The following is a 15,169-nucleotide window of genomic DNA, read 5'->3' on the forward strand; positions in this document are numbered from 1 at the left end:
GGCTATGACAAACAAACATTTCTTTTTACACAAACGGGACAAACATTCGTGTCCAAAGTTGGGGTTGTACTTTAATTTGGTATGCTTTGTGCAGTACCACCACCATCATAAGTTGCAAAGTCAGATTCTGTAGAATTCAGCGATCGTGCTGACACTCTTCCTCACATACTAGGTCGGAAATGTACATTAGAGAAACATGGACATCAGCATTTAAAAAAAATGACATAAAAAGAGGCTTTGATTGGTATTCCTCGTGTAATCTTCACTTCATAAAACAGAGAGGGAGTCTGGAGATCGCTGGTGAATCCACAAGTAGCTGGTGAGGTTTTGTGGGCGACTGACATTGTAATCCGTTTATCAGCCAATATGGCCAGCGTGACAAAATGGGATTTTGCCAAAAATCATTCTAAATTGGCGTGAAATGCATGCATCATACCAACTAAGGAGAAAGAAAAAATAAACATTCTCTGGCCAAATCGACTGATAAGGGTCCTCCCTCACACGTTATCGCACAAGAGCGGGCGATAAAAAGAAAAAAAAAAGTGTTTTCACATTGACAAATAGAAAAAAAAAAACCCCAGAAAAGAGCCTTTATTTCAGATTATACAATCACGATATTGGATAAATGTTTGCCACATTCACAAAAACAACAACAAATGAACTTGCTCTATTCCATAATGAAAATATGCAAACTGAAAACAACATGCCAGACATTGGACATAACAAACAATTTAGTTTGTTTTATATGCTATCTACGTGCTTTATACTCCAACTTTCCAGAATGGTGTACCCCTCTCAGCTTTATGAACAATACATCAGCCGGGAAGGTTAGTTTTCTACTCTGCAAAACATTTTTTAAATTTTTTTGTATTCTTGTCGGACTTAGCGCATATCAAATTGATGTTAACAACAACAACGACAGCATTAATTACGATTACATTGATGATGATAGTGGCAACAAGTTTCATTGCAGTGCACTCTAATTGTGAGGATGCGTGTCTTTAAAAAAAGGAACGTCAAGAAAGACGTAATGCAGTTGAAATATGATTTTTAACATACCAAAGTTACGTTGCTGAATGCCTCTGGCAAAAAAAAAAACAAACAAAAACAAAACAAAAACAAAAAACAGTTGATCTAATAATAAGAAGAAAAATTAAGCCACAAAAGGTCAACATTTTCTTTCTCACACAGTACTATCTTGAGTACATCTTTTCCGTCAGATGTCTCTTTTCTCAACTGTCAGTCGCAAGCAATGGAAAGCGAGGGAGCCCGCGGTATAGTGGATGAGACTCAAGTCACTGGAACAGGAGGTCATGGGTTCGAATCTTTGTCATTTTGTTTGAATTACTACTACATTGTAATGAAATGAATCAAATCGAATGGGTCTGGATGGATCACAAACACAAACGCCGTGCATACTGGTTACGGTGTTATGCAAGGGTCTGCGCAATATCCATGCTGAACACAACGTATAGACCAAATCTTCCATGTCACAGCATGATGTTACACTTGCGTTAAGTGGCAACATAAAGAAAGTTAAGAATTACACTGTATGATATTACATGAAAATTATAACTTTATTTTGCTCTTCCCCAACAGGCACAATATTTTGTGGGTAGGAAAGTAGTCTCATGGATAAAGTTTCAAGTTGACCCCATCAGATCTCAGTTTAGGGCACCCGATAAGACAGAACTCTTCCTGGCAAGGATGAAGCGGAGCCCACGGGATGGAAACGTTAGAATCTTAAGCGACGGAGATCACAACATGCTTCCCTTCACATCGCAGTCTATGGACATCAATGCTGCAACTACGGCTCTAACAATAAAGAAATCTTTCAATGCGAGAGTGAGAATTTCGTCCCATCTTCAACCCTTTAACCATCCCCCCCCCCCCTTTCGCGGCCTCAAACAGGGGGTCTGCTGGAGTGTGATGGGGAGCCTAAAAGGGGTGCAAGAAATGGGCGCCACGCATCGGGGGAACCAAGTGACACGAGAAGAGATCTGATCCTTTTTTCCCCTTTCACTTATTTTGCGCTTCGTGCTTTACGTGTTGATCCATTAAGACCAGCTTACAAGGCAGAGATGGGGAAAGTTATTGATAATGCTGTCAGCGAGCTCTTCGTGCTTCCAGTTGAAATAGTTTATCATCATCAGGGCAGCGCGGCGTGTTGCCTTTCCTCGGCGTTTATCATCCGTTGACACACGAACTCGGATGAGCGGGGAAGCAGTCCGATCTGCGATGAACTCATGGCGTGCATGCACGAAGTGCTCCAAACACAGTTCAAAATAATATTCACATAGCGAAATGAGTAAAGTAATAGTGAGCAGCTATAGTAGATGTTATAATAGGAGCACTGTGGCATAGTGGATACCACTCCTGACTCCAAATCAGAGGACCCGAGTTCGAATCCAGTCCAATGCTTACGTCCTTGGACAGGATGTTTTTAAAAGTCACATCCCTCTCCACCAGGTGTATGAATGGGTAAATCTAAAGCAAGACTTACCTTTAATATACACAACTCTATATGTCAGTGAGCCAATTTCCCTTTCGTTATCTTTTGCACGTATGGTGAAAATAAGCACTGTTTTTCTGACATACCATTTCTTTTCTTCTTTTTTTTTTTGTCTTGAATTTCAACAGTTTTCAATCTATCTATGATTCTCTTTCTCCACTCAATTTTAGCTATGTTTTTTAAGTAAGGCAACCTCCTCGACTTTGCCGGAAGCCAATACATCTTTACCTCGCCGCACTTTCACCAAAAGAATAAATTGCTTTGCGTTTTGGTTACACCTGCCACTTTTGCTTAATCAACTTGTACATACCGCCGAAACTAAAACCTGTGGAATTTCGTGACATTCAATTCCCCATTCCTTTATAATCAAAGCGTCAACTTCACAGCTTTTATCATTTTACGCCATTGAGAACGGGGTCCCTTTTAAAAGGATGGCTTAGTTCCGGTTGAGGTAGGGCTTCAGGTTTCCAACTTTTTTTGTGAGATGATGAGAAACCTCTTATGAAATATGAAATAGAATATATTCTAAGAGGAATTCAAAGTTTATTTGATGAAAATTGGTTTTAAAACGGCTGAGATACGCAAAACAAAACAATCCTAATGTAAGATGGGACCTACCTTTTACTAGGATCGCCTTGTTTTACTTTGTTTTTGGATATCTCAGCTATTTCAAACCCGATTATTTATCAATTGAACTATGAAATCCTTTTAGAATAATTGTATGCTCTTTAACATTTCATAATGTATGGTGGTTTCTGAGTATCTTGCAAAAGGTTAAAAGGCAAATCCTCATCTACAGTAACCAATATTATACCATCCATTTAATGAAATATGGTAATTTTCCATGAGTCAGAATCTGTCTGGAAATCAGCGGTTTACCTTGAATAGATCCCGGCATTCAAAATTTAATTGAAATTCTTTATTATTAGCTGCCGAATGAAAGCTGCAAAATGCAATTCGCTTGTTACAATTAATGTGCATGCCAGTTTTCCGGATGATGATATTGAAAAGACTGTCTGCATGTCAATCTCTGCATGAGCTGTATATGTTTGGAGTGTTTAATGTCTCGCTCACAATATGTCTGCAAACCATTGTGTTTTGATATGTGAAGAAATTGATTGCAATGACTATTTTGATTGCCTCTTAACTTTCCTATATTATGTGTGACCATATCTCCTTTTTGAAAGTATCTATAATTGACGCAAAACAAGAACGTTGACGAAAATTTAGGCGGAAGACATCGACAGGTAAATCAAACATTGGAATCTTTTGGTAAAAACTTTCCTCTCTCTCTCTTGTGCAATTCATGATAAAACATTTATTTTTCAACTTTAACATGGAGTGGAATTAAATCTACATTATTTTGTGTCTTGAGAACCGGAGATGGCATCGGGTTTTCTAAGATATCAGTTAATCTACCGTATTTGTTTCTCTCTCATTTTGTCTGAAGTGCAAGGATTTCAATCATGTCGCTTCTTCTTTTTCTAATTCGAAAATATTCTATGACCTTTGTTTGTTTATGTGTTTGTGTGTGTCTGTTGTGTGTGTGCTTGTGTGTGTGTTCCATTTACCATTACGTTGCTGCCATGATTTATTTTATTTCATGAGATAACATGATTCAAGATTCAACTTTATGTTCACTTCCATCAAATAAACAAAGAAATTATATACATTGCATATGTACAGGATATTTGTAATACTTGCAGAATGTAATTTGACAAGGTACATATGAAAATGAGAAGTAGATGAAAAAAATGCAATTACATCTTTGTTAATATATACATAAAGCGTATAATACAAGTCAACTAAGAATGAGGATGGAAGTGGTGGGTCCCACTAAGAAGCAGAGCTTGTACGATATGGGACCCTCAGAAAATACACAAGACAGCAATACAAAACAAAATAAAACGAACCGATGTCAACTGACATCAAGATGATTGGGAATAGAAAAAGAAAGAAAAGGAAAAAAAAAAGAGGAAAAAAAAGAGAAAAAGAAAAGAAAAAAAAAAGGGGGGGGGGGACTACAGCACGTGCCATCGTGGACGCAAGCAATCTAGATTCCATAATGTAAAATAAGTGATGAAATACAAGCTGGATTGAATATAATGCAAAACATTTTTTATACGTAATTATGTCGGTAAGAATGCAGGAGAAAAAGAGAATAGACACATCGTTATATTCAGAACACAGACAGGAACATAATTATAAGGAGGACTTATGTAAAAAAGAATGATCACTTGACTGAGATGATAAAGGGAAATTAACTCGGTTGGATGTTGTAAGATTTCAATAAAAATGATTTCAATCTATTCTTAAAGGAGTTCAGAGATTGAGCTGTTGTAATACTGTTGTGAAGTGAATTCCAATACTTTGGTCCATCGTAGATGAATGTGTTTTGAGCCAACAAAGTTCTCAGAAATGGCAAATGGAAGTCATTTGATCGCCTTGTTTGGATAATTGTGAACGGATTGATTTCTTTGAAACATTGTTTCGATAATTACACATAGATTGTCCTAAAGTAAACAAATACAAATCAATATTTTATGCTCATAAAATAGTGGGTCAATATGGGACAAAAATGCAGTATGACATATGATACGGAGTGACTTCTTTTGCAATAAAAGTAATTTATCTAAAAATGTTTTATATGTATTTCCCCACGCGAGAATAACGTAATTTAAATATGGCAATATTAAAGATGAATATAGTACAAGCAGGGACGACAAAGGAAAACAAAACTTAAGCTTATTAATTATACCAATATTTCGTTAAATAATTTTACATATACTGTCAGTATGAAATTTCCATGAAAGCTTATTGTCGACTGTTATTCCAAGAAATGTTACATGGGAAACATTTTCGAGTGGAGTACCATCTAAAACAATGTCAACAGGTAATGCATCAGTAGAATTACTAAAGAGCATATATTTTGTTTTTTGAAGATTAAGAGATAACTTATTTGCTTTTATACACTGGGCAACATTTTCTAATTCTGAATTTATTGTATTAGCAAGGGTAAGAAGATTATTGTGTGAAAAAAAAAATAGATTTGAGTCATCTGCAAAGAGAATGAAAGAAAGGACATCTGATGATCTACAAAAATCATTTATGTAAACATTAAACAACAGTGGACCTAATAAACTTCCCTGTGGCACCCCACATTTAATATTTAACATTTGTGAATTACAACCATTTAGAGAGACATATTGTTTCCTATTCATAAGGTAGCTCCTGAACCGGTCCAAGGCTTTCCCACGCACTTCCCACGCACTCCATAATTTGTTATGTAAAATATCATGATTGATGGTGTCGAAGGCCTTGGAGAAGTCCAGGAGCAAACTTATCAGATGAGAAGATTTATCTATTGCATGTGCCACTTTTTCAATAAAACTCAATAATGCATGTGTAGTGCTATGTTTCTCCCTAAATCCAAACTGAGAATTCGAAAATATATTATTGAATTTAAAGAAATTAATAGTTCTTTTATAAATAATTTTTTCAAGAATTTTTGACAATGCACTTAAGAAAGAAATTGGTCGGTAATTATTTACGTCTAATTTGTCACCTTTTTTAAACAAAGGGATGACTTTTGCTGTTTTCATACTTTCGGGGAAGGTGCCGTTAAAAAGGGATAAATTAAATATATGAGCTAAAGGATCCGCAATCGATGATATTATCCCCTTTAAAAGAAAATTGCTGATAATAGCTACGTAATATGAACTAATGCTACAACAGCAGATGATAACATCAAACAGTAATTGTTTTTAGATTGTATCTGAAAGCAGAAGCCCTGTACGTAATGACAGTGAGTCACGTTTATTTTGTTAATGGTCATCGGATTATATAATGTGTTTGAGGGAAGCAATGCAAGAATCTTTGCAACTTGCTATGCCCTTTCGAGCTTTTTGTAAGGCGGAAAACGAGAGCTCTTCTGTTAGAATCTCTTTCGGTTTACCCTACCATGCATGCCTACCTTCAGATGTCCGGGGAGTGCTTCGTCCCTCAAGCTGACCCCTCGCGCTTAGCCGGACAAGGTGGCAGCGTAGTGCGGGCTTGAAGGCGATCTCCTCAGAAAGGCAAACAACACAGTCGCGTGAACCACAGCTCTCATCAAATATTAACCCTAACGATTCAATCAGAGTGGTTTTCGCGCTCATTGAGTACCCGGGGGATGCAATGATACGACATGGTCTGCATACTCAACGACCATCCGCGGGGCATTACTGCCAGTCCACACCAATTACCCGTCATCCGGCTCTTACTCTGTAGTTTGCCTTGTGTGTTAGCTTCGACACTTTTTCAGACGCTAAGTGAATCTTCGCAGATTTTTCAGAAGTATAAATACCATAACAAGGTGTTAAACTAATGCCTCGTTAAGTTTTATTTACGTTGTAATATCTCTTTTGTATTCGACAGGAGTGATGCGACAATCGGAAAATGAGAAAAGTTGAGAAAGAACTCGTAGAACGGAAAAAAACATACCTCATGAAAACATACTGAACGACCATTCTTTAGTTGTCTTATATCCAAGTATTAACGGACCGAGTACGCAGGATCTTGAGTCTTAAAACACAGATAATCATCTTACTGATGATGTGAGCTCTGATAAAAGTTCGCGCCCGCATATAGTGATAAGATAATGCAAAAGTGGTGTCACTTTAAATTTGCCGCGGTTTCTGCTAATCATTTATTGTTCCAGAGTAACGAAATGAGTAATGTGACAATTAACTACGTAATCAAAGGAAAGGGTTGATACGAAACAAGGTTATATACACGTCGATGTAGTTCACTCTGTCAATCAGTTGCAAAGGTTATAAGCATTTCAAATGAAATTGAAATAAATGTAATGATGGCGTCGGAAATAGCATGAAAGAAAAATCATGTAAAACGCAACACTAACTTAGAGAACATAAAATACAACCAGTACAAAATCGACGTTTGTAAAACATGAAGAGGAGAACAACTTCCGTGCCACGTGATTGATTGGACATAGAAAATGTAGTGTCTTCAAATGTCATAGTAACCTACTGCCGTACTGTTAGAATGCATCAAAAATAGAACGATAGCGGAATTAAAATGCTGAAAAATAAAAGCAAAGATTCCACTGCCCCTCACACACAAGATTGACCAAATCGGTTTAGGACGAAAAGGAAGGGAGTTTTCACCTGACCTCTCGAGGAACTATAATACGCATTATAGAGGGCATTAGTAAGAATTATCCTCCCAATAGCTTTGGAACAGTCTAAAACATACCAGGCGAAGCAAATATTATGGAACATAATAATGCGATGCAGCCGAGGGCAGATGATATTTATACCCTGGAAATTAACATGTAATGAGACATCTCCACCAAAGATAGTTATATCATCTTAACACTTCATTATTTTGCCAATCATCTATATGGTCCTAGAGGATAATGCTCGAGGTCTATGATGGATTTGTCAAGGCTTTTGTAGATTACGGCAAGCCAACTAAATGAACAAAAGTCACGTATTTGATCAATGATATCTCTGAGCGGTCGTTAGTACCCGTCATTATAGTACCAGTCACTAGTTAAAACTTATGCCCGCTGAGCATTTTAGGCAAAAATGAAAGACTGGTCACGTGATTGCTCTCAGCCAATCATTTTGATTAGGAGCCATATCACCATCTTATAACAAATTTGATCTTTCGAAATTTAATTCTGGTATTGAATAAGAATTATTCCAACATGCTGTGATAACCGTTCTTATGTCCACCGGTAGAAAGGCAAAAACGAAATTGGCACCTGTGATAACCAGTATGCTATAATCTTGCACAAAGTTCAGAGCGTCCTCACAATTTGGCACCCAGTAGCGCTACTACGATACGTTGCAGATATCATACGCATGATTCTAAGATGGAGCATCGTTTACCAGTGCGATGACGTATAGTCAGTCAATAAATTACCACAGCTGCCCTAACTCCGACTCGTTTCTTAGAATCAATCCTCGAGAGATTTGTTATTCGATCCGAAAATAAATCTTTGGAATCAAAATGATTCTGAGGAAGGGGGGGGGGGGAGTGTTAAGACACTTGTCACTCGTCGGTTACTGATTTTTCTTTTGGAAACGCGAAATATAAGATGAAGAATGAAAAAAGAGGCCAAAAATCTGCCTTTCCACAGATATCAAGGCTTAATTATTTGCTCAAAATAGGATAGAATGATGACCAAGAGTGAAAATACTGTTTTCATGTTCTTTTACCTCTGCATGACTTTGTAAATGAAAAATTTAGATTTGGCTTATATCATCGCCAATTTCAGCAGGAAATGTAAAACAGTTTGACAAATTTGATGCAACTGTTGAGCTGAGAGGCGGTTGATGAAAAGACAAATAACAGCAGAGTAACAGAGACGTTTGCCATTCGAGTTTGCCATTCGACACTTACATGACATCGCTTGGGTTCATAATGGTTTGGGGTGCAACACTTTCGGGCATTACAATCACATGGTCTGTGTAATGTGTAAGAATTGGTCTTCAGGTGATTTGACTACTTTGTTAGTTTTCAGGGAAATGTTCGAATACTGTTTGTCGTATGTGTATGTGCGTGTGGGGGTGCGTGTGAGTGCCAGGGAGATATCAATTTATCCCCCCCCCCCTCAAAAAAAAAAAAAAAAAAGTGGCGTAAGGTGGGATGTTTCTGTTATATTTTTCCAAATGTAGATGTAAAAAAAAAATTGGCCAAAGAACAAATAAACGAACAAAAAATATGTTAAAAACTTATAGTGAAGTGTTATGGTTGGACAACCATGAAAAACACTGACTATCTGAACTTGAATGAGACGTAATGTTACCGTTCACTGCGCGTGCGCGTTTCATGTCTGTCACCCAATACGTTCGTTCAAGAGCCAGCATGCTCAGCCTGTACCTGTCAACTTGTTCGGTCACAGTTCTCAAGTCTTTTGTGGATCAATTCCCAGCATGCCCTTGTTGAGTTCCCTCGGAGAGAAACGGTGTCGTGTTGCAGGCTCGACTTCCGTCGCCCACTAGGTGTGACTCGCTCTCTCTCTCAGACGGTAGGCTGCTTTATCTACTCTCCAAACGGCGGGGAAAAAAGGATCACCTTTCTTTGGTCACATTACACTCTTCTCTCCTCTCGCTAATGACAAGACACACACAGATTAGATTAATATTTACGGTATCACAGCATCTCTCACCATCGCTGTCGTATCAAGCACGAGCTTGAGAAGATGCTCAGGTGGCATGTAGGAATCATATTGTTGAAACAAAAGCCTATGATTGATTTTTAATCAGCCAAGACTGTGATCATGTAATGCGGGTAAGCCTTGGGAAGCGACATCCTTCTTCAGCTTTATAATAACTTTCGCATCTCGCTTTATACACCCACACGTACTTAACAGCGAGAGAAGTGTCATCCGTTCTCGCATTTTGCACAGGTGCGAACGAACCCAGCATGAAAAACTGAAATAAGCAGCTCATTGTAGACAATGTCGTTATTGTTGTACCTGTTACTTTTAAGTTGAAAGAAACGCTCCTCTCATCACAAAACATGGCATATGAAGTTTGATGCTATACTTTTTCTGATTCTATTTTCTGGTATGTTATTTAGTGAAAGTTTTACTGGTAAAAAGAAGTAGTAGCTGTAGTAATAATAAGTATAATGATGATAATAACTGAATAAAGACAATGATGATGAAAATGATACAAACTACATAAAAAACGATGCTTATTGTTATTCTCATTAATTCTATTGTTATCATCATCAACATCATCATCATTATTATCATCGTATCATAGTCATTATGTTGAAAAGCCGATGCATTCTATATTCATTTTTCTCAGATTGGACATGATCTCGCCAAAACTATTCCCATCTCAAAAGAAATATCACGAATTCCTTCAATCACCTTAGCTTAATTCATTCTATTTTGACCCGGTTTTTAGTTGTGATTCAAAAGATATCATTATGAATTATGAATTTGGAAAACAAAAAGAAAAAAACGTACTGGACCCGTTGGTATCAATAACGTTAAAGAATATAAATGAGAATACTGCTGAACTTCTAACTCATATTTTCAGCTCATCATTACGTAATGGTATTGTCCCATTGCGAATTTAAATCAGCAAAGTAATTTCAGTAATAAGAAAAGTAGCAAAGAAGATATTTGTGATTATAAACCTATTTCTTTGTTGTCCCCGATTTCTAAATTGTTAAAAGATTGTTTATTTGAGACTCTTTAAATTTCTCAATTGTCATGATTTAATTTCTGATTCACCATTCATCACCCCTCAAGCAATTCTCTCCTTTGTTGGAAAAGTCGCCAAAGCCGTATATAGACAGGTTTTACCATACCCCAAGTGGGTGATTTCCTGGACCTCTCCAAGGCCTTCTATACCATTGATCATAAAATATTACTTAATGAATAGTGTCACTATGGTTTCCGTGTTAAGGCCTTGGATTGGTTCAGAAGCTACCTTGCCGATCGCAAATATATTTCTTTATTTCGTCAGAATTGTAGCAAATAATCTGTCAATTCCTGGCGTTCCACAAGGTACCTCTTTTGCTCATTACGCACATAAATGACATAAAAGAATGTATTCCACTGTTTGAAGACGACTCAATCGTATCTCTTTCGCATCCCTGCAGATCTTCACACTGTGGTAGATATTCCTTAAATTGCTTTAGTGGATAAGTTCAAACAAATGGTCTTGAAACCTTCTCAAAACTAAGTGCGTGTTATTTACCAACTCTTTAAATAGTATCCCCAATAAAATAGTTTTAGATAATCGTTAGAGTTACAGATAGACTTTCATCAATGAAGTTCATAGGATTTATAATCGATAATGAACGTTTGTGGAATCCTCATTCCAAGCTTGTCATACAAAATCTCGTAATATAATCCTTTATAATCTTTAATTCTAACCCATTGTGATTATCGTCACCCTCATAAAAGTCAAATTTTACCAGAATCAGGGTGTTTGTTTAGGGATAAGGTAGGTTTTTATGTTTTGCAATTCCGGTTTTTTTTATGCCTCCGCCACGAAGTGGTGCCGGAGGCATTATGTTTTCGGGTTGTCCGTCCGTCCGTCCGTCCTTCCGTCCGTAATGAATTTTGTGGACAGCGTAACTAAAAAAACCTTTTAAGGTATCCTAATGAAACTTGGCATGTATGTGTATTAGGGGGTAAAGTTGTGCCTATCAACTTTTGGGTGCACATGCTCAAGGTAAAAGGTCAAAAGGTCAAGGTCAAATACGTAAAATTTCACTATTTCCGCCATATCTATGCAATGCCTAAAGATATTTTCTTGAAACTTAGTGTATGCATGTCTTACCCAATTAAAATTCTCTGGTGAAAGTTTGGGGTCATGAGGTCAAAGGTCAAAGGTCAAAAGGTCACGTAAAATATTAAAACTTCACTTTTTTCTCCGTACCTTGGAAATTGTTCAAGGTATCTTCATGGAACATAGTATATATACATGTACTGACTGGCAGTGATTATCTAGAGAATTTAGGGTTCATGGGGTCAAAGGTCAAGGGCAACACTTCAAAATTTTACTATTTCCCTCATATTTATGCAATGCCAGCAGGATTATTTCTTTTTTTATACACTTGGTGTATGCATGTATAACCTAATAGAGATTCTCTGGAAGCTTTTTTTTCTTCTTTTTTTTTTTTGTTTGCCTCAAAGATCAAAAGGTCAAATATCAAGGGAAAGTGCTGAACTAACTTTTTCCTCCATATCTCAGAAGTGACTCAAGTTATCTTGAAACTTACTACATATTTATGCATGTTGTGCCTGACAGTGATTGTCCTATGAATTTTAGGGTCAAATGCCAGATGAAAATGGTAACAATGAACTTTTCACTACAGAAATTGCACTTTTTCTCCATACCTTGAAAATTACTCAATGCATAAACTTATGAATGGGTCAAAGTCAAGTTAAAGTCCTTAAATCCCCAAATACATGCTCTCCTATTCATCCAATTAAACCTAGGTCAAGGAAGGTGAACATTCAACACATTTGTGACAAATTTGTCATTTTAATATTTTGCCAATTTTGTGAAAATGTAATCCCATATTGTCTACATGTACTATAGACCTATTAGGAGAATCATGCATTATGGCGGAGGCATACCAGTTGCCTTAGCGACATTTCTAGTTTTTAGGAAGAACAGTATTATTATCTATCATGTAATTGGTATTTTTACTTTTTATGGGGGGGGGGGAGGATGCATAGTACATACGGTACAAGCATTACCTTTTTTATCATTCCTCCCCATTTCTAGCATTTTCATGCGCTCAAATTGTTTTGCAAACTTATAAATTTCGTTTATTGTACATTCTAATGTTAATCTATGCACCCAAATGCTGTACAACTTGTTATTGCTTGAAATGGACAAAACTGAATGAATTAATTAATCGATGAATAAATGAATGAATGAATGAGTGAATGAATAAATAATGAATGAATGAATAAATGAATGAATAAATAAATAGATGAATAGATGAATAAATGAATGAATGAATAACATTGAATGTTAGGAATGGTTTTAACAGTAATGGCAATTCATAAAATCAGTGAAGCCTCTTCGGTGTGAGGAAAGTCTCTATATCAGATGGACCTGTCATTAATAGAAACTTACATCGTCCGCTATCTTGTCCGAGCATGTGCACGGTAGGCAGGATTCGAACTCGAGATCTCTTGTTTATAGGCCTTCGTCCGCCATACCATAGGGGTCCCAAGCAAGGTATTAACGTAAATGCTTTGTGACAGGACGTTCATGTATGCTGCTCCGAAATTCTGGAATAATCTCCCTTTGTTTGTCAGGTAAGCAGCTATATTAACAAGGTTTAGACAAGGTTAATAAACTCGTCTTCTAAAAAAAAAAGGCTACTCATGGTTTGAATTATCTATGTTATGACTACTGCTGTGTAATGTGCAGTAGAGAGTATATAGTAACTGCGCAACATGAATGTCCATTATCATTGTTATTACTAAAATCATAGAATCTTTCGTTGGTGTATTTCCTAGCAACCCAATTAAACAGCACTGAGACCACTGGGCATTTGCTAGACCGTAGAAAATGATAATGTGTGAGTAAAACGCAAAAAAAAAAACAACAACAACAACAACAACAACAACAACAAAACAGTACAACATGCGGCGATGTTAAATGGAGAAGTTCCGAATCTCGGCATTCTGTTCGCGATAACGAATCACCCAATCTCGACTTACCTGCTCTGCATTGAGATTAATGGTTAAAAAAAATCGACCTATCATTCATCCTAATATATCAAAAACGAGACACGTGGAACTGCCTTTCTCTTAACCCCTTCCGTAATCTGAGCACTGCAATGAACTCGAAATGTCGTGATAAAAAGAAGTCTGTGGGAATGAATGACTGATGTATAGAGGTGGGAGGATGGATTCGGGTAACTACCGAGATCACACAAGCGAAACATTACGAAGCCCGATGGGACCACTTGGATCTCATCTGCCGTAATTCATGGCAGTCCTCCATGACTTTCACGGTTTTGGGGGAAAATATATACCTATACATTTTGTATATAACTTACTAGCTGATGTCGACAGACTTGAAATCCAGCAATCCTATCTACAATCATTTTCATTTAAAAGCTCGCCAAAGTAATTACCAAACACAAATGAAATTCGGCTCTTTGGATTTGACGAGAATCATTAATTTTGGGTCAATGTGGTCAGTCTTCCCTAAATTCAAACGGGCATTATTATGCTTGTCGCAATCGCTTTATACCTTAGGAAGCTGAATGGACTTTTGATACAAACAAACGAACATCTTAGAAAGATGTCACTACAAACAAACAAACAAACAAACAAACAAAATGTTTAAATATCTATAATGGGTTGTATGTAATTGACATACCAAATACATATGTTGTAATAATTATCCCTTTCCAAAATGTACCAAAAGACCTCCCCTTCTCTTCTGACACACAAAGCTTCTGAACCAAAATTACTCTATCGCTGTTTAAGTGATTTGATGTATATGTATTTTGACGGACATTAAAGGTCAATTAAACGTACAACTACCTATCAAAATTCATAATTATGTGAAGTTCAAAAGTGAACGCTAAGTGTTGTTATTTTATCACACCGATGTAGAAGTAAGTTTATGTGTCAGTATTTTTGAACGACATTAAAGGTCATTTGAGCCCACAACTACCTATCAACATTCATATATGCAAAATTCCAATGGGAAAGCTAAGCGGTGTTATTCTATGTACAAGAATAAGAGAGACTAACACAGTAGGCAGCCAAACCAAAATCTATAATTCGTTCTACTTTTACAACCACATATGGGTCTAGGCAAAATTCACTCTGTATATAACAGATATAACTTTTTGCTGTTTAAATGTCAAGCAAAGATATACCCTAATCTCCCTCCTGCTGAGTAGTTTTGGTTATTCATGAAATTTTCCTTTCGCCAGCCTTATCGTAATCATATACAACCGCTTTAGGATGCCACAGATTTTGAAGCTCTGCAGAATAAGTTTGCGGATGAAACCATGGAAATTAGCAAAGCGATCATACATGATGTGCGACTTTAATTCTCGCAGTTCGTATCAGCGCGGTTGCGGATATATTTGCTGGGGTATTATTTGTCAGTTTATATTCAGAATTTATCAGAGCGTATA

The sequence above is a fragment of the Diadema setosum genome, chromosome 14, assembly GCF_964275005.1.
Source record: "Diadema setosum chromosome 14, eeDiaSeto1, whole genome shotgun sequence".
Taxonomy (NCBI): domain Eukaryota; kingdom Metazoa; phylum Echinodermata; class Echinoidea; order Diadematoida; family Diadematidae; genus Diadema; species Diadema setosum.